Source organism: Salvia splendens, chromosome 4 (genome assembly GCF_004379255.2).
Source record: "Salvia splendens isolate huo1 chromosome 4, SspV2, whole genome shotgun sequence".
In the NCBI taxonomy this organism is placed as follows: domain Eukaryota; kingdom Viridiplantae; phylum Streptophyta; class Magnoliopsida; order Lamiales; family Lamiaceae; genus Salvia; species Salvia splendens.
This window is the reverse complement of record NC_056035.1, coordinates 22096087-22117214: the sequence shown is the minus strand read 5'-3', so window position 1 is coordinate 22117214 and position 21128 is coordinate 22096087. Positions and strand designations below refer to the sequence as shown.

General features: G+C 41.4%; 1 long non-coding RNA gene across 1 annotated transcript; it reads right to left on the bottom strand.

Moving 5' to 3' along the window:
• Positions 1–763: 763 nt before the first annotated feature.
• LOC121799913 lies at positions 764–1970 on the bottom strand. Its single transcript, XR_006050389.1, has 2 exons — positions 1403–1970; positions 764–1050 (listed from the first exon to the last, which is right to left on the bottom strand). It is a non-coding gene; the product is annotated as an uncharacterized LOC121799913 (long non-coding RNA).
• Between the last annotated feature and the right edge of the window lie 19158 nt (positions 1971–21128).

Here is a 21128-nt window from a genome sequence, read left to right as displayed (position 1 = left end):
CCCAAAGTACGACAATTACGGTTGATCTTGCAACTAAGTTGTAATATTAGGGATAAAATAATTAAACTTTATTCATTACTTGACATATATGTAAGTACTTAATATACACATCAAGTTTTAGCACCGTTTTTGAGGAGACGATAGATAGTTTAACTTTTTGTTTGTTAATTTACTTTTTTGTTTGTTTTCTTTAATTTTTTTCTTTTGTCTTTATAAGGATATTCCTTCTTCAACGGGTGATAAGCATCTACCACGTTTGGACTCAAAGACGAAGAAGTTTTTATTTTTGGTAATATCTTTATGGTATATAGGTTTTATTTTAAGAACAGTAGTTCACTCAAGCACATTCTAAGACTTACCCGAAGTTGTTGATAGGTCTCGCTTTCAATAGAACTAGTATATTGTTGTACGTGTTTGGTTTATTTTCTATTCTGTAGATGTTATAAATTCTTAAAAACAAAAAATTAAAAAAACACTGAATGCACACTAGATCAAGGGGTACACCACAGTTTGGACTACTCCGTCATAGAAAGAGAGGGCCGAGAGGATCAGAGATTGAGACTTATGTAACACCCGTACTTTTAAGTACTAAAAAAAATGTCGTGATCTAGTAAAAATAAAAAAATTCTATCGTTATGCCATGTTTCTCGTTTTCTTTATTTTCTTTCCTTATGTTGTTGGAAATTGGAATGACGAAATTAATTAAAGTTTTCCGTGAACTTTAATTAATAAAAAGAATTGCGGAAAAAAAAGTAAATAATTGGGATCCTAAATTAAGTCCAATATTCTTAAAAGTAAAAAGGGCTTTTGGACATAACAAATAAAAAGTCTACAAATAAAGAATTTTACAAACTTGGGCTTGCAATTAAACAAGCCCAAAACAAATTCAAGTTTGGAAGCCCAATTTTAATTCCAAAATGTGGGAACAAGCCCAAGTCTTTCTTCTTCTTCTTCTTTCTCCTTCTTCTTTCCTCCCTCTCGGCCGTTTCTTCTCAATTGGAGACCCTCCATGTTTCCAACTCCTTCACCTTCCATCTCCCCCAATTAACTCTACAAAATTCAAGAGTCACCCAAGATTAAAAGTTATTTATCTTTCCCTCACCCTTCCACTTCAACATCTCAAGCAAAGTAAAAGAAAAAAAACAGTGAGAGAGAGAGTGAGAGCCGATTTTGAGGAAGAAGAAGGAATTGCTTTCATTTTGTTTTCCCCACCACCAAATTCAATCCTTTTTGAGGTATACTCCCTTCTTAATTCCTAAAGCATGATTGAGATAAGTAGTAATACATATATGTTGTTCCATATTTCATTTTCATAATCCACTTCCATAGCCATTTCAAGCGAATTAACAACCAACCAATCAAACAATCACCGAACGTAATTAAAAATACGAAAGAACTTAACTTTATGTTGAGAACGTGTCTTGCGGGACGTTTCGGGGTGGTTCCGGGCTGGTTTGGAGTGTTTTCGGGTGGGAGGCGGCTGTGCAGCGGCGACAGTGGGATGAGGCGGCCGAGCAGCGAGATGGCTGACTCGACGCTGCCGGTGGGCTACGGTGATTCCGCGGTGGCCAGACCTCCTCCACTCTGACGGCAGCAGCAGCGAGCAATGGCGACGAACAGCTGCTGCAATGTCGACGTCGACCTGCTACCGCGGCGGTGAGAGGCAGCGACGGATTCGAGCAGCGGAAACAGCGACGGTGGCTGATCAAGAACAGCAGCGACGACCTCTCGGCGTTCAGGTCGGGCGAGCGTTGGCAGAGCAGTGAACGCCGGCGGTACTGTGGCAGAGTGAGACGGCCGCAGAAACAACGACGTCAACAATTCCCGGGAGACAGCAGCGTGCGGCGAACAGTAGCCAGGATCAGCAGCGACGCGATGGGGTTTGGGGGAACTCAGAACGGATTGTCGGTGAAGGCGACGGGATTTGAGGAATCCTCAAATCTGTCGATAGAGAGAGGGAGAGGATTAGAGAGAGGGAGACATAGCGTGATGTGTGGGGGAAAGGAAAGAAATTTGGGCCACTTTTGTTGTTGTGGAACTTGGGCCTTTGTTTTTTTTTAAAAGTTGGGCCTCTTTAAATTGTGTTGGGCTTTAAAACTTTAATTGGAGATATAAGGTTGGGGAATAAATCGTTGGGCCGATAGTTAATCGTGGCGAATTATTTAATTAATTCCCGGAAGACTTTTTGAAGAATGAATAATTTTATCCCAAGTATGAATAAATACTTTTTCAACGGTAAATAATTACGAAAATTAAAGTATACGCTTAAATAATTTTTTAGAAATTATTTTCGACGTCCCGGAAAAGACGAGGAGCCAACGGAGGAAAGAACGAGCGTAAGCGGCCGACCGGCGTCGCACGCGACGCCATGGGCGGCCGTCGAATAATAAAAAATGCACGAAAACCGAGAAAACGAATTAAAAGATTTTAATTAGAGTGCATGCATTCTAAAATGTCTTCGTTACCGAGATTGATGTGTACTTTATGTATTTACTGAAAAGGTGATTCGCACGCACGCTAAAGTCGGAACGAGGAACTTTTTACGGAAATCCTAAGCTTTTGAGGTGGGCTTTATTACTTAAACTCTTTTATTTGAAATGATATGTTATGGTGAAATAAGGGTGGTTTAAAATAGTATGTCATGCCGTATTTTATGTTTTGAATTGCCTATCTGATTGTCTACTGGGATAATATCCTACTAGACTTTGATAGTTAACGAATTCGGGTCTGACTAGGGAGTGAGTCCCTACTCGGACTAGTGCACTGATAGGGATCGTGAGCCGTCTCCTAGGTCGGCCGGTCCAGTGATCGAGATTGTGGCCACATTCTCGTTTCACATGATAGCTCAGATATGGTACATGATGGGGGATGATGTGTGCCTGCGCAGGCACTATTTTATTAAAGGAATGATTTAGTGTTTCTCGGCCTTTTTAAAGTAAAACCCGAGATTCATTCGATGATGGCTTGACATGTCTTAAATGATAAATGTATTTCGGGCATGAGTTCACTGAGTGCATCAAGTACTCAGCCCCTGCATATGTTTTTCCTATGTGCAGGTTGAGCGTGGACGGAGGACGGAGGATGTTGAGCATTGGACAGAGACAGTATTCAATAAATGATCTGGTTACTATTGTGTCTTCATACATAGTAGTAGCTAACTCTCAAATGCTTCCGCTATGCCAAGTAATAAGAATTTCCTTGATTTCCTTTGAATTGTCAAACTATGTCATTCACGTTGTGTACCTTCGAGTTTTGAAACCTTGTTGATAAATGAAATTTCATCTTTTGATCGATATGTCGTACTCCTTTTGATTGTTCCCCCTTCTTCCCCGCCTCTTAAATCCCCCACGAGTCACGATTCCCCGTACTTCCTATCCTTAGGAAGTGCGGTCGTGACAGAATGGTATCAGAGCAATTTTTCCTTCCGCTCTGGACCGAGAGTCTTTTTTTTTCAGTCGTAGTCTAGACTTATTTCGCTAGACTAAAAGAGTATTCATTGAAGGCTCAACATTCCGTCTCGCCGCGCTCAACAAAAGAGAAGGTAAAATATTTTGAAATGAGAAATGTTTATGCAATCGATGTTGGACGTGATAACGAATGGCGTATAATATTATGAGTTATAGACTTCCAAGGCTTTGGATGCAGGCTAAATGTATACGTGTGGACTATTGTTTCTTTTGAGGCAATATATTTATCGATGGAACGAAAGAGGGTTTAAAAGGAACGAATACTTAAGTGGTGATGAGTAAAAAGTTGGGTAATTGTACTAACGTGTATGTTAATCAGAATGCCTCCAAGACGCGCACCAGTTCATAATCAAAACAAGGTCAGCAATGAATCCCAGAATAGTGTGGGACCCGAGGGACAACCACCACCACCACAGCCAGAACGAAATATTGAAAAGGAATTTCGAAAAGAATGCCCTCCGTTGTTTGATGGAATGGGAGATCCGGCCAAGGCTGAAACATGGATACGTGCCATAGAGCGCATATTTAAATTCCTAAGGTGCACCGATCAGGAGCGCCTAAATTGCGTGATCTAGCAGCTCTCTGGGTCCGCAGAATATTGGTGGGAAACCAAGCAGCGAACGATGTCGTGTGAACAACTGGACGCACTAACTTGGGAAAACTTCAAGGAAGAGTTATATGATAAGTACATTCCGAGGAGTTACCGTAAAGCTAAAGAGGCCGAATTTTATAATATGAAGCAAGGGCGGATGACAGTGACTGAATATGACCGTGCCCTATGCGATATGTCTCGATATGCACCGGAGCAGGTAAATACCGACGAGAAGATGGCGGAAAAGTTTTATGCCGGTCTGAGGCACGAAATCAGGATGGCGTTGGCATGCCGTGGAAGGCTCTCGTATGCCGAGTCACTGTCTCGTGCATTGGACGTGGAGGAAGCGATGCCACGGGAAAAGACAGTTACACCTACTACTCCAACACCACCGACGCCATAGCAGAATTTCCGAGACAAGAGAAAGTGGGACGGGAACCGCAAACCCTTTGACAACAAGAGGTTCCAGGGTACCCCAAATTCTGCCCGGGGTAAAGGAAAGCAAGCTACTCCATACCAAAGTGGAGAGTACCGTCAGAGAGCACCTCTCTGCGCCAAGTGCCAAAGGAATCATTTGGGTGAATGCAGAGTTGGGACTAATGTGTGCTACAAATGTGGTGGAGTTGGACATTTTGCCAAAGAGTGCCCGAGCAGCAACAATGCTGGTTATGAGGAGGCTACATGAAAAATCGAGGATGAAAGGAAAAAGAAGTACCCGGAATGTTTGTTAGAGATGAGCAAATTTCGGGACGAAATTTCTTTTAAGGTGGATAGAATGTAACACCCGTACTTTTAAGTACTAAAAAAAAATGTGATCTAGTAAAAATAAAAAAATTCTATCGTTATGCCATGTTTCTCGTTTTCTTTATTTTCTTTCCTTATGTTGTTGGAAATTGGAACGACGAAATTAATTAAAGTTTTCCGTGAACTTTAATTAATAAAAAGAATTGCGGAAAAAAAAAAGTAAATAATTGGGATCCTAAATTAAGTCCAATATTCTTAAAAGTAAAAAGGGCTTTTGGCCCTAACAAATAAAAAGTCTACAAATAAAGAATTTTACAAACTTGGGCTTGCAATTAAACAAGCCCAAAACAAATTCAAGTTTGGAAGCCCAATTTTAATTCCAAAATGTGGGAACAAGCCCAAGTCTTTCTTCTTCTTCTTTCCTCCCTCTCGGCCGTTTCTTCTCAATTGGAGACCCTTCATGTTTCCAACTCCTTCACCTTCCATCTCCCCCAATTAACTCTACAAAATTCAAGAGTCACCCAAAATTAAAAGTTATTTATCTTTCCCTCACCCTTCCACTTCAACATCTCAAGCAAAGCAAAAGAAAAAAAACAGTGAGAGAGAGAGTGAGAGCCGATTTTGAGGAAGAAGAAGGAATTGCTTTCATTTTGTTTTCCCCACCACCAAATTCAATCCTTTTTGAGGTATACTCCCTTCTTAATTCCTAAAGCATGATTGAGATAAGTAGTAATACATATATGTTGTTCCATATTTCATTTTCATAATCCACTTCCATAGCCATTTCAAGCGAATTAACAACCAACCAATCAAACAATCACCGAACGTAATTAAAAATACGAAAGAACTTAACTTTATGTTGAGAACGTGTCTTGCGGGACATTTCGGGGTGGTTCGAGGCTGGTTTGGAGTGTTTTCGGGTGGGAGGCGGCTGTGCAGCGGCGACAGTGGGATGAGGCGGCCGAGCAGCGAGATGGCTGACTCGGCGCTGCCGGTGGGCTACGGTGATTCCGCGGTGGCCAGACTTCCTCCACTCTGACGGCAGCAGCAGCGAGCAACGGCGACGAACAGCTGCTGCAATGTCGACGTCGACCTGCTACCGCGGCGGTGAGAGGCAGCGACGGATTCGAGCAGCGGAAACAGCGACGGTGGCTGATCAAGAACAGCAGCGACGACCTCTCGGCGTTCAGGTCGGGCGAGCGTCGGCAGAGCAGTGAACGCCGGCGGTACTTTGGCAGAGTGAGACGGCCACAGAAACAGCGACGTCAACGATTCCCGGGAGACAACAGCGTGCGGCGAACAGTAGCCCGGATCAGCAGCGACGCGACGGGGTTTGGGGGAAATCAGAACGGATTGTCGGTGAAGGCGACGGGATTTGAGGAATCCTCAAATCTGTCGATAGAGAGAGGGAGAGGATTAGAGAGAAGGAGACATAGCGTGATGTGTGGGGGTAGTGTTGCCCACGGTTCGAAAACCGGCGGTTTCGGTTCGGAACCGCCGGTTCCGGTTTTGGCGGAGGCGGAACCGGAACCGGACCGTGAGGCTATTTCACGGTTCCAGTTCCGGTTCGAAAACCGGCGGTTCCGGTTCCGGTTCGGAACCGCCGGTTTTCCGGCAGTTTTGGCGGTTCCGGTTTTCGAACCGCCGGTTTCGCGGTTCAATTATTATTTTTTTTAAAATTTGAAATTTGGCTTTATACAACAAATCGGAACAAGACAATGCATAATTCAAGCACAAATAAGACGAGTAAGGAGAAAATGAAATAAATTTTATTGATTTTGAGTTGTAACGGACAACGATACATTACAATTTACAATACATAAGTATACAATACAACAACATACAACAATGTAATATAATTTACAAGTGTCGTCGCCTCGTCGGACTCGGAAGGTAAATAAAAAAACATGAAATGGGGGGGAAAAAGGAAAAATTGAAAAGGGCTTGGGATCAACTTAAACTTTCAAAGTTAAACTTTTCAAATTTAAGTTGAGTTGCCTACATATCCGCAATTTTATTGAGGAATCAAAGCCCACGTAGTTCTCTTACCTTGGGATCAACCCTTTTTTCTTGCAAAATATTGCCCATTTTCTAAGCAAACACATATCAGCACGCCATATACACATTGCTGCATTTCTAATAGGGGCAATTTGATCTTCCAAAGCAATCAATGCATCTCGAACACACATAGTCAGAATATTATTCAAGCATCTAGCATGGAAAAAATTAGCACTTAATAAGAGTAGCACTTGAGTAATTAAATGGAAGCACAATAGCACAAATGAGAAATTGGAGACAAAGAGAGAGAATTGGGAGATTGAAGAGAGAAACTCTTATTAACACAAGAGTGGGGTAAATGTAAATGAGGATAGAGGGGGGTATTTATAGATAAAAATGAGGGGGAAAATGGAAGAATTCGAATTTGAAATTTGAAAAAAAAATCTGAAATTTCACAAAACCGGCGGTTTTGGCGGAAAACCGCCGGAACCACCGGTTTCCGGGACAAAACCGCCGGTTTCCGGGATAAAACCGCCGGTTCGGTCAACGAACCGTCTGCAAAAGCTGCGCCATTGTCGCCTCGTGTTCCGCGCCGCCTCGAAAGCCACTGAACCGGTGGTTAACCGCCAGTTTTCACGGTTAACCGCCGAAAAACCGGCGGTTCCGGCCGGTTTTGCTGCTGAAAAGCTGCCGCCGCCGGCCCCATCCCCCATGCCTCGATATACACACCCGAACCGGCGGTTCTGCGGTTAACCGCCGGTTCCGAACCGTCCCGAACCGCCGGTTCGGTGACGGTTTCGGTTCGAAATATCTTGAACCTGAACCGGACCGCGACCCGAATTGCGACGGTTCCGGTTCGGGAATATTGCCACGGTTCCGGTTCAGAACCGAAACCGGCGGTTCCGGTTCGACGGTTAACCGCCAGAACCGGAACCGGTGGGCATCTCTATGTGGGGGAAAGGAAAGAAATTTGGGCCACTTTTGTTGTTGTGGAAATTGGGCCTTTGTTTTTTTTAAAGTTGGGCCTCTTTAAATTGTGTTGGGCTTTAAAACTTTAATTGGAGATATAAGGTGGGGGAATAAATCGTTGGGCCGATAGTTAATCGTGGCGAATTATTTAATTAATTCCCGGAAGATTTTTTGAAGAATGAATAATTTTATCCCAAGTATGAATTAATACTTTTTCAACGGTAAATAATTACGAAAATTAAAGTATACGCTTAAATAATTTTTTAGAAATTATTTTCGACGTCCCGGAAAAGACGAGGAGCCAACGGAGGAAAGAACGAGCGTAAGCGGCCGACCGGCGTCGCACGCGATGCCATGGGCGGCCGCCGAATAATCGAAAATGCACGAAAACCGAGAAAATGAATTAAAAGATTTTAATTAGAGTGCATGCATTCTAAAATGTCTTCGTTACCGAGATTGATGTGTACTTTATGTATTTACTGAAAAGGTGGTTCGCACGCACGCTAAAGTCAGAACGAGGAACTTTTTACGGAAATCCTAAGCTTTTGAGGTGGGCTTTATTACTTAAACTCTTTTATTTGAAATGATATGTTATGGTGAAATAAGGGTGGTTTAAAATAGTATGTCATGCCGTATTTTATGTTTTGAATTGCCTATCTGATTGTCTACTGGGATAATATCCTACTAGATTGTGGCCACATTCTCGTTTCACATGATAGCTCAGATATGGTACATGATGGGGGATGATGTTTGCCTGCGCAGGCACTATTTTATTAAAGGAATGATTTAGTGTTTCTCGGCCTTTTTAAAGTAAAACCCGAGATTCACTCGATGATGGCTTGACATGTCTTAAATGATAAATGTATTTCGGGCATGAGTTCACTGAGTGCATCAAGTACTCAGCCCTGCATATGTTTTCCCTATGTGCAGGTTGAGCGTGGACATAGGACGGAGGATGTTGAGCATTGGACAGAGACAGTATTCAATAAATGATCTGGTTACTATTGTGTCTTCATACATAGTAGTAACTAACTCTCAAATGCTTCCGCTATGCCAAGTTATAAGAATTTCCTTGATTTCCTTTGAATTGTCAAACTATGCCATTCACGTTGTGTACCTTCGAGTTTTGAAACCTTGTTGATAAATGAAATTTCATCTTTTGATCGATATGTCGTACTCCTTTTGATTGTTCCCCCTTCTTCCCCGCCTCTTAAATCCCCCACGAGTCACGATTCCCCGTGCTTCCTATCCTTAGGAAGTGCGGTCGTGACAACTTATCAGGACTATCCGAGTCCTGTTAGAAGCAACCCACTCTTCGAATCTAGTGAAGAAAGCAATAGTGATTCAAAGCAAGATATAATGGCTTGTAAAAACGGTGGAGGGAACAGTAATGCACCTCATGTTGAGAGGTTTGGAGATATTCTCAGATTGTGTGTTGATCATCATGGTAATTTTACTTGCGCCACATAAGCATTCCTCCATACTACATCAGCTTGGTGAATGGCGGTAATATATTCCATGAGTGTGATGAAGATGATCTATTAGCTACCTCAACGTATTCTATGAGTTGACTAATAATCATAGACCTCCTAATGTACCACATGACAACATCAAGATAGCTCTCTTTCCATTTTCTTTGAGAGACAAGACAAGGGAATGGTATGATTCACTCCGGAGATACAATGTGGAAAACTTTGAGGAATTAAAATCTAAATCTTGTTGGACTACAACTCACCCACGAAAATTGAGAAGTTGAGGGATTCCATTACATCTTTCTAGAATAAGTATGATGAATCTTTTGCTAAAGCATGGAAGAGATTTACTGGGATGTTGAGAAAGTGTCATAGTCTTGGTCTAGCTAGAGGACGTGATCTTCTCAAATTCTACGAAGGATTAAATCATGAAGGCATGAGACTAATAACTACAAGCACTAGTGGATAACTTGATAACACGTCACATGATAAAGTAAGCCGCGTGTTTCAAGTAACCAACGGAACTGGTATAACCCATTGAAGATAGTTGAGAAGACGGGTGATACATTGGTGCAACTAAGGACTTTGAGAGGGTGATAACAATGGAGGCTCAGTTAGCTGATATTAGTACTCATATAATGTCTATAACAATCAAGTCTATGCAATTGACTCGCAACCTAAGTTGTTCCTATTATCAAGTGTCGAATATGCCCAGGGGGACATCATACTAATCAATGCCAAAATCTTTCAGGTCCACTAGTTGGGATGTGAATTACAAAGGGAACAGTCACCAAGGATATAATAAAGGGCAAAAGTACAATAACTAGCATAATTGGAGGTCGAAACACGAAAAATGGAATCAACCAGGTCCTAGTAACAGTTTGGGTAACTAATGGAGGAAAACACTCAATTTCCCGGCTTTGAGAAGAAGCCGACTCTTGAGTATCAAAGGGGACAAATTTTCTCCTTCATGACAAAGAATCAAAAGGAGACTGAGCACTTTAAAGAGAAGACAACTGAAAAGTTTGGTTAATTTGTTGCTACAATGAAAATTTTGGAAACAATGATAGGCCAACTTGCAATAGCCACACATACTAGACCTCAAGGTGCAATCCCAAGTGATACAGTGACAAATCCGAAATGTGATGAGGCTCGTTTCGCGCATGTTTTCTATAAAAAAACTACATCATATTCTGTGATCTAACATCTAATCTTGAGCCAGGTGTGTGTGTGAAAACCGCCATATTCAGAAAAGGAACAGATCAGTTGGGCGGATGAACGGATCAAGGAAAGAAGTAAAAAGCTACTGCATTGAGTTGATCAAGTCCGAATTAAGTGGAGCTAGTAGGAGTTTTCGCAAGGGACATAGAGCTGAAGACCCCACCACAAAAGTGAAGGGCAGGAATGACATTTCGTAGAGGACGATACCCTAGGGATCAGAGCCCTATGCATCTCTATATAAAGGAAGCCCAACACGAGAACAAGGTTGAGCCGGTTCGGGTTGGGTCTCACAGGCATTCTTAGAACATCTTAGGAATTCAACTCTCTTCTAGAGCTGAAGTGGAAGCTGTTTACTTCGTTTCATGATCCCAATCACACACACACACATGGTTCCCATCTTAGTTTAGTTTAGTGGTAGTCTTGGGTGTTAGCTTCACTTTGCTTTGTAATTCCGTTCCGAGAAGGAGCGATGAAACAATTTCCCATTTTCTTAGTTACTTTCGTTCTATGTTTTTGTTGCTACTGAAGATTTTCTGACCTAGTAATTTCAGTACTATGATTTCATTTTCATCGTTGGTATTTTCTCTTGTTATGCATGATCTCTTAGATCTGTTTCAGACCTCTCTCTTGCGATGCATAATTCCATTCAATTGTCTTGTTGCTGTTTAGATCTTAGTTCGATTCATGTTTGTTCGACTGCTAGGAAGGAAATTATGGTTGAAATGTTTTTAGGATGTTTAGATCTGATAGATTAAGACGAAGTTTGCATGATCATGGGTTAGTCTTTTGTTTACGTGAATGAGGTTTAATTCTGAGGAGTAGATTTCAATTTATAAGTTGTTATAACATTTCTTACTCGTAATTGTTCAGATCTGCTTTTACTATGTTTTTCATGTTAATTCTGTGAAGAAGATGAACACGTTAGGAAAGTATTATCTTATCGTACATTTTGCAGGAGACTAACAGTCATTGCTTTATTCCGTGTGTCCATTTCAGGAAATGATAGGATGAGTTGATCAAGTAGATTTATTTCGTCTAACAAGTGGATCAATTTAGTTTAGTTAGTTTACTCTTTCAAGTCAAGAGTCCCAACTTAACCCACCATAGTGAAGCGTGACAACAACCATCCCATTCATGTCTGCAACCAATGTTAAACACATCATCTCTGTGGGATCGATCCTTACTTAGTTAATAATATTGTGAGTTAAGGTTTTGAAAGTACTCTGAACTCTCACTCAAGTCGAATCTGAGTAAAGTCGACCAGCCTGAATCCCAACCGGATCCATTCACCAGCATCTCGCAGGTGGAAGGTGTTAGGATTTTGTATACTAGAAATCACCTTTCGAGTGATTGGATACTGTAAAACTCTAATGGTTATTTTCCAATAAATGCAACAGATTATTTTTGTCATAATGTTGTTATGTTTTACATTTAATGGTTGTTTATTGCATATTTAAATGTATGAGCAAACGTAAAAAAGTCTAAGTCTTTGTTTTAGTAGACCGGTTGTGGGCGTCGTCCAATTTAAGGTAACACGGTCAGTTCTAAACAAAGAAAAATAAGAATTTCACAACCTAGATAGGCCTAGACTACCTATCGCGAAAGGTTGCAATGTCAGTCCGATTATTTCTAAACCTTATTGAAATAAGATGACGTTGGTGTGGTATAGCACTGAATGGATCTAACAGCAAGACGAGTCTTTATGCTATCTACTGAAAGACGAGGTCTTGAGAATTAATTTTTTAATCAATGTACGTTAGCATTGAGCATACGATATTGAGTATCCACTACTTTGACTTACCAAAGGTGCGGGTTTTTCGTAACCCAACGATCCAGGTATATTGGGTAGTGGTGATCATTATCTAGAGGTGCTAGGATTGCTATTATGTTGAAACGTGCGCGAGGAGAGTCTCGTTTGATAACATCCACAAGAGGAGCTCGAAACGAGGTTTTATTATTCGGAACCTAGCTAGTTGGAGTTTGATTACTCTATGAATAATAAATAAGAGTTTCTTGCTAAGTCCACTCTTGGAATTCGAAATATGTTAATTAATTAAGTCTATAGCAGACATTAATTAATTAATGGATGTTTCTATCTTAAGCGCGGGAAATAAACAATTACAATTAAAGGAAACCCGGAATACTTGTAATTTCGGATTTGGAAGGCAGTGCAATATTACTTCTGTAGTGGCTGCTCGTAATATTCCAATATAAGCTTATATTAAATTGTGGGTTCAATTTAATTAGTAAAAAGCTAATTGGGTGAGGCCTGTTCCAGATTCTTCCTTAGATCCCTGACTGGGCCCAATATGTGACTTAAATAAATAGGAGAATAAAGGAGACAGAAAACACAACAATTAATTTGTCAAATTTTCGTCCCCCCTCAAAAGAGTGATTTTCGAAAATTGTGCTCTCCTCCGTGAGCTGAGTTATGTCTTCCATTTTGAGTCCTAGTACGTCGGTGAGATTTGCCCACACAAATATCAGCGTATAGTCCGGGACACCAGTCAGAAGATCCGAGGTCTTGTATTGAAGATCTTCACGTGGAGACGGAGCAAGCCATCATCGATTCTTGATTGAATCAACGAGGTAAATTGGCTAATTCCGTAGTAAACATGTTTTAGGAATTTTATGTGCTAAAGCATGTTTTAATTCAAGTTATGAGCATGATACATGTGATAATTACGCGAATAGATTTTGTCTAAATAATCTGCTAAATAGATCAAATTCATGTGATCCGTTTTGTCCGCACGCTTCCGCTGCCAGCCCCTTCAGTTGGTATCAGAGCCAGTCTTTGGCTCTGATTATTTGGATTTAAATTTCACGAAATTCATGTATGCATGCATTATTTGATTGCGAAGCATGTTCTTGGTGTTTTGTTTAATTAATTATGCATGATGAACTCAAGAACTATCGAATCAAAGAACTTGAATTGCTCGAACGCACCATGCGCGATCGAGATAGGGATGTCGAGACAGTGGGAGCCGGGAACCGTGATCACGGGGCGACGCGCAAACGAGTGGGGACTCGTGCGCTGCGCCGGCCGAGACCACACGCACCAGACGGAACCCGGGTCAAGATCGACACGGCGGTGACTGGCGCGGAGTGGTGGCTCGTCCGAGAGCCACCGAGACACCGCGAGACACCGGGCCGAACCCTAGGCGGAAGGTCCGAGCTGGCCGAGAGCGGGCGCGCCACCGTGCGCGCCGCTGGCCGAGAGCTCGCGACACCTGATAGCTCGGAGGGTCGAGCCGGGCGCCGAAACGCTGGCCGAGAGAAGCGTCGGCACCCGTCGAGCAGGGCGCCGAGACGCTGGCCGAGAGGCGCGCGCCGCCGCGCGCGCGCCTGGCCGAGAAGCGTCGGCACCCAACGAGCCGAGACGCCGAGACAGGCGTCGAGCAGCTGGCCGAGAGGCGCGTGCCGCCGTGTGCGCGCCTGGCCGAGAAGCTGCGACACCCGACGAGCCAGGCGGTCGAGACGCTGGCGCGCCACCTGCGCGCCGGTGTCCGAGACGCTGCATTCATCGTGATTCGACGACGAATTCGTCGTTCATCGTTCGTTCGAACCTCGTACGATGAGATAACGATGAAAGATTATTTTAATGATTATTTAATTATTTTATTAAAAGATATCATTAAAATATTATTATTTAATGGAAATAAAATCTTTTTGGAAGATTTACCTAGATTTTAGGAATATTTTTATTATTATCTATATCTATGGAAATAAATAATATTATTTTATTCCTAGATGATATAGATGAGAATAATTTAATAGTTTCCTAATATTTATCTAGATTTAAGGAATATTTTTATTATTTTCTATATCTGTGGAAATAAATAATAATATTTTGATTCCTAGATGATATGGATAAGAATAATTTAATAGTTTCCTAATATTTATATATCTAAGATTCTAAAAGGGAAAGATATGTATGAATACATTAAATAATGAAATATCTCTTCCTAATCTTGAACATGGAATTAATTTGAATTTAATTTTTCATGTCTTATTAAGAATTAAATAATTTGATATACCTTATAGTAGACATGAATAAGAATTATATTCTAGAACAATAATTTCCTAAAGGAAGATACCAATTAATAAAAGATTTTATTATCCAGTGGATTAAATACCAACAGAATTTAATTAAGCCTTAAACTGCCTCAAGGCTAAGGATAATTAAAGTAAAACCATAACCCAAAATATCTAAGCTATAATTACGAACTCAACGTTTGTATATGGTCTCCATCAATTGCTCTGCAATTTATGAAGCCTTTTTCTAATATTATCGCCACCTGCTCTGTGGGGACAATAATCCTAAGAAAATAGCAAGTTCATGAGGGCGGGCTTCTCAAATATAAATAGTATGAACTAGAATGTAGTTTCCAATATTATCGCCACCTGCTCTGTGGGGACAATAATTCTAAGAAACTGCGAGATTCAGAAGTTCACACAAGATTTATGAGATAGCTTGATCTTGTTAGCAGCACACAAGCATTGTTATGGGAGTGTGTTGTAGAAATGAGACTCTGTAATGCTAAATTCGGTGGTCTTGCTTAGGCAACATTAGGCGGCCATGCCACTCTGTGGTCTCTGGACTATTCGTCGGTGTTGTGACCAGTAAAATTGTAAGATTTTAATGCGTATTGACTTCCTCTGGAGGGTACAAAATTTTAATTTTATAGTTGTAAGATTTTGAAAAGTTTTATGGTTAATCTAATCAAACTTCTTACATAAGTTTATGACAATAGTAAAATACTCTGTTTTGCAGTGCAAATCAAATCGTCAATATGTCATTCAATCCTCTTTCCGCAATTCTCAAAGAAAATAAACTCGAGGGCCAAAATTACATAGAATGGAAACAAAATTTGGACATCGTTCTCACAGCAGATGAGTACATCTTTGTGCTCACCACCCCGCGACCTCCTGTGCCGGCGGCTACCGCTGCGGCAGGAGTCAGAGATGCACACAGACGGTGGCATAAGGCGAATGAGATGGCTAAGTGCTACATGTTGGCATCTATGTCTTCAGTACTCAAGCATCAGCATTCAGCCATGGAAACAGCCACCGAGATTATGCAGAATCTCAAAAATCTTTTTGGTACTCAGAATCGAACGGCGAAGTCTCAAGCCTTTCGGAGTATCATGTCGAAGACAATGAAGAAAGGCTCGTCTGTGAGGGACCATGTCCTCGAGATGATGGGCCACCTCAACCAAATTGAGGTCTTGGGAGGGACGATCGATCCCGAGTCCCAGGTGACTATCATCCTTCAAAGTCTTCCCCCTAGCTTCCAATAGTTCAAGCTCAACTTCGAGATGAACAAAAGGAATTACACCTTGGCAGAGTTGTTGACTGAACTTCAGTCGGCAGAGGACCTTATGGTCCAGGCTAAGGCGGCCATGATGACTTCGGCGCCTCGTTCCTCTGGCTTAAAGCCTAGCAAAGGAAAAAGGCAGGCACCGAACTCAGGACCGGCCAAGATAGCTAAGGGAAAGAAGAAGAAGAAGAGGGCTAACAAGAAGCCCACGGGGAAGTGTTTCAAGTGTGGAGAAAAGGCGCATTGGAAGCCAGACTGTCCTAAATGCGGCAAGGCTACAGGTATGCACCAAGCTCTAGTTGTCGAGTCTTGTTTGACTTCGACATCACTTTGCACTTGGGCTATTGACACAGGAGCCACTGATCATATTTGTTTTGATCCTGACTTAATGCAGGTGACAAGACGGCTACATGATCGTGAGATTGAAGTCCAGCTGGGCGACGCTACCAAAGTGGCGGCCGTTGCAGTGGGAGACATTTATTTGCGTTTTAGTAGTGATAGATTTTTTATTTTGAAGAATGTTTTGTTGATACCTTCTTTTAGAAGAAATTTAATTTCAGTTTCTAAATTGGTTTATGATGGATATTCGATTTCTTTTAATGACAACTGCGTTACTAAGAAAGATGGTTCTTATATCTGTCGTGGTATCATGGAAAACAATCTGTACACAATCACTTCTACACAGTTTAATAATCGCAAATCAGAACTCAATACAACATCGAAAATTTCAAAGAAACGAAAAGAACCTTCAAATTCAATGAACGAAACGTACTTGTGGAACCTTAGACTTGGTCATGCCAATGAAAGGAGGATCCATTCTCTTGTTCAATAAGATCTTATCAAAGGTCTAGAGGAGGAACCTTTTCATAAGTGTGAGTCATGCTTAGAAGGCAAGATGACCAAGAGGCCTTTTAAGGCTAAGGGCAATAGGTCTAAGGAAGTACTTGAGCTCGTTCATTCCGATGTATGTGGACCAATGTCAACTGAGGCAAGAGGTGGTTTTCGATACTTCATCACATTTATTGACGACTTCTCGAAAACTGGATATGTCTACTTGATGCGTCACAAGTCAGAGTCTTTTGACAAGTTTAAAGACTTTAAGACTCTTATGGAGAAGTATCATGGGAAGAATATCAAATGCCTACGATCTGATCGTGGAGGCGAATACCTTAGTGCCGAATTTTTGGACTACTTATCGGAAGTGGGAATTCAATCCCAACTGACTGCGCCGGGCACGCCCCAGCAGAACGGCGTGGCTGAAAGAAGGAACATGACCTTATTAAACATGGTTCGATCGATGATGAGTTATGCACGTCTGCCTATTTCGTTTTGGGGACATGCCTTGCTTTCCGCAAGTCACATTTTAGACAATTTACCATCAAAATCCGTACCTGAAACTCTATATGAGTTGTGGACTAAGCGTAAGCTCAATCTAGCACATCTCAAGGTTTGGGGTTGCCCGGCTCATGTATTGGAAAAGGATCCAACTAAGCTAGGATCTAGGACGGAGGTATGTTTGTTTATAGGTTACCCCAAAGGAACGAAAGGTTATGAATTCTTTAGTCTCCGAGATAAGAAAGTCATTGTGAGCACTCTCGCGACATTCTTAGAGGAAGACTATGTAATGAATCATAAACCCAGCAGTGAAGTGGCTCTTGATGAGCTAACTTCAGTCACAAGTTCCATTAACCAAGAACAAGTACCAAGTGTACAAACAATTCCCGAAACTTCAACTTCTACTCAAAATATTGTAGTGTCGCGCCGCAGTGGGAGGGTCTCACATGAGCCCGACAGATACATTGGTTTGGGAGAATCTATGGATCACTCCTCGGACAGCAATGTATTAGATCCCTGGAACTTTGCGGAGGCGCAGGCAGATATCGATCATTGCGAATGGGTAAAAGCAATGGATTCGGAACTACAATCTATGATGGACAAAGACGTCTACGATTTGTCCGTCCTACCCGAAGGTTGTACTGCCATTGGGAGCAAGTGGATATATAAACGTAAACGTGGACCCGATGGACGAGTTAAAGTCTTCAAAGCAAGACTAGTGGCCAAGGGGTATACCCAGAAGGAAGGCATCGATTATGATGAGACCTTCTCCCTAGTGGCCATGCTCAAATCGATCCGGATACTGTTGTCTATTGCAGCTTATATGGATTGGGATGTATGGCAGATGGACGTTAAGACTGCATTTCTAAACAGCAGTCTTGAGGAGACCATCTACATGGAACAACCCGAAGGATATGCCATAAAGGGCAAAGAACACATGGTTTGGAAGCTTAAGAAGGCCATTTATGGCCTCAAGCAAGCATCCAGATCGTGGAACCAATGTTTTGATCAAACTGTTTGCAAGTTTGGATTCGAAAAGTGCCCAAGTGAGAGCTGCGTGTATAAGAAAGTTGATAAGGGGAATGTGGTGTTCTTAGTTTAAATGTAGATGACATTCTTCTAATTGGAAACAATAAAAAGATGTTGTCATCAGTTCGAACATGGTTATCAAACCAGTTCAAGATGAAGGATATGGGAGACGCGGGACACATCCTCGGGATCAAGGTTCTTCGAAATCGAGAGAAGAAGATGTTGTGCTTATCTCAAGAATCTTACATCGAAACAGTACTTAGTCGTTTTAGCATGCAGGACGCCAAGAAAGGTTTCTTACCTTTTAGACATGGCATCCATTTATCTCAAGAGATGTGCCCTAAAACGCCGTCTGAGATACAAGCAATGAGAAGGATTCCATATGCTTCGGCAGTTGGAAGTCTCATGTATGCTATGCTTTGTACTAGACCAGATATTTGCTTTGCTGTTGGCATGGTGGCAAGATATCAGTCGAATCCGGGCCAAGGACATTGGACTGCCATAAAGAACATACTCAAGTACCTTAAACGGACTAAGGACTATGCTGTAGTTTACAATGCAGTCGAGCTCTGTCCTTTGATATATACTGACTCAGACTTTCAAGCTGATCAGGACTCGAGAAAATCTACTTCAGGATATGTGTTCACCTTAGGAGGTGGAGCCGTAATTTGGAAGAGTGTGAAGCAGAAATGCATTGCGGACTCGACCATGGAAGCCGAGTATGTGGCCGCATCAGAGGCTGCAAAAGAGGCTATATGGTTTATGAACTTCCTTATGGATTTAGGTGTGGTTTCGAATCTGCCCAAGAGCATCACTATTTATTGTGACAATTCTGGTGCTGTGGCAAACTCGAAAGAACCAAGAGCTCACAAAGCGAGCAAACACATAGAGCGGAAGTATCATATCATTAGAGATATAGTGCAGAGAGGAGACATAAAAGTGGTCAAGATTGCGTCAGAGAACAACCTGGCAGATCCTTTTACAAAGGCTTTGGCGGTAAAACCGTTCGAGTGCCACGTTGAAGGGATGGGAGTTCGACTCATTCAAGACCTCAACTCGCTTTCAGTATAAGTGGGAGAAATTTAGACGTGTGCACACTACTATTTTGTATACTCGAAAGCTGTTTTGAGTATAAGTGGGAGATTGTTAGGGTTTTGTATACTAGAAATCACCTTTCGAGTGATTGGATATTGTAAAACTCTAATGGTTATTTTCCAATAAATGCAACAGATATTTTTTTTCATAATGTTGTTATATTTTACATTTAATGGTTGTTTATTGCATATTTAAATGTATGAGCAAACGTAACAAAGTCTAAGTCTTTGTTTTAGTAGACCGGTTGTGGGCGTCGTCCAATTTAAGGTAACACGGTCAGTTCTAAACAAAGAAAAATAAGAATTTCACAACCTAGATAGGCCTAGACTACCTATCGCGAAAGGTTGCAATGTCAGTCCGATTATTTCTAAACCTTATTGAAATAAGATGACGTTGGTGTGGTATAGCACTGAATGGATCTAACAGCAAGACGAGTCTTTATGCTATCTACTGAAAGACGAGGTCTTGAGAATTAATTTCTTAATCAATGTACGTTAGCATTGAGCATACGATATTGAGTATCCACTACTTTGACTTACCAAAGGTGCGGGTTTTTCGTAACCCAACGATCCAGGTATATTGGGTAGTGGTGATCATTATCTAGAGGTGCTAGGATTGCTATTATGTTGAAACGTGCGCGAGGAGAGTCTCGTTTGATAACATCCACAAGAGGAGCTCGAAACGAGGTTTTATTATTCGGAACCTAGCTAGTTGGAGTTTGATTACTCTATGAATAATAAATAAGAGTTTCTTGCTAAGTCCACTCTTGGAATTCGAAATATGTTAATTAATTAAGTCTATAGCAGACATTAATTAATTAATGGATGTTTCCATCTTAAGCGCGGGAAATAAATCAAATACAATTAAAGGAAACCCGGAATACTTGTAATTTCGGATTTGGAATGCAGTGCAATATTACTTCTGTAGTGGCTGCTCATAATATTCCAATATAAGCTTATATTAAATTGTGGGTTCAATTTAATTAGTAAAAAGCTAATTGGGTGATGCCTGTTCCAGATTCTTCCTTAGATCCCTGACTGGGCCCAATATGTGACTTGAATAAATAGAAGAATAAAGGAGACAGAAAACACAACAATTAATTTGTCAAATTTTCGTCCCCCCTCAAAAGAGTGATTTTCGAAAATTGTGCTCTCCTCCGTGAGCTGAGTTATGTCTTCCATTATTCGAGTCCTAATACGTTGGTGAGATTTGCCCACACAAATATCAGCGTATAGTCCGGGACACCAGTCAGAAGATCCGAGGTCTTGTATTGAAGATCTTCACGTGGAGACGGAGCAAGCCATCATCGATTCTTGATCTAATCAACGAGGTAAATTGGCTAATTCCGTAGTAAGCATGTTTTAGGAATTTTATGTGCTAAAGCATGTTTTAATTCAAGTTATGAGCATGATACATGTGATAATTACGCGAATAGATTTTGTCTAAATAATCTGCTAAATAGATCAAATTCATGTGATCCGTTTTGTCCGCACGCTTCCGTCACCAGCATCTCGCAAGTGGAAGGAGCACACCTGGCCAGCTGGATCAGTTTGACAGTTTCACTTGAGCAACTCGAGAACGACAAGCCAAAAGGAGTTGAGTAATCAGAAGAAAACGAAGGCTTTCAAAATGCAATGAGCATTGCAAAGTCATTACATTTAGAAACAGAAAAGATTTAAGTTCAATGCCAATAATGGACAACCAAGGGTCTTCTGACATCTCACATGCAGGAGCGAATGAGATGCTACGCTTGCACTCCTTGTACACAGGGGCGGACGAGGTGTGTAAGAGAAGTTTGATAAACTTTCCATATAATAACATATCGCTCTCTATAAGAGAGAAGACTGTGAATAACAAATATCAAATACACCGTTCACACAAATATG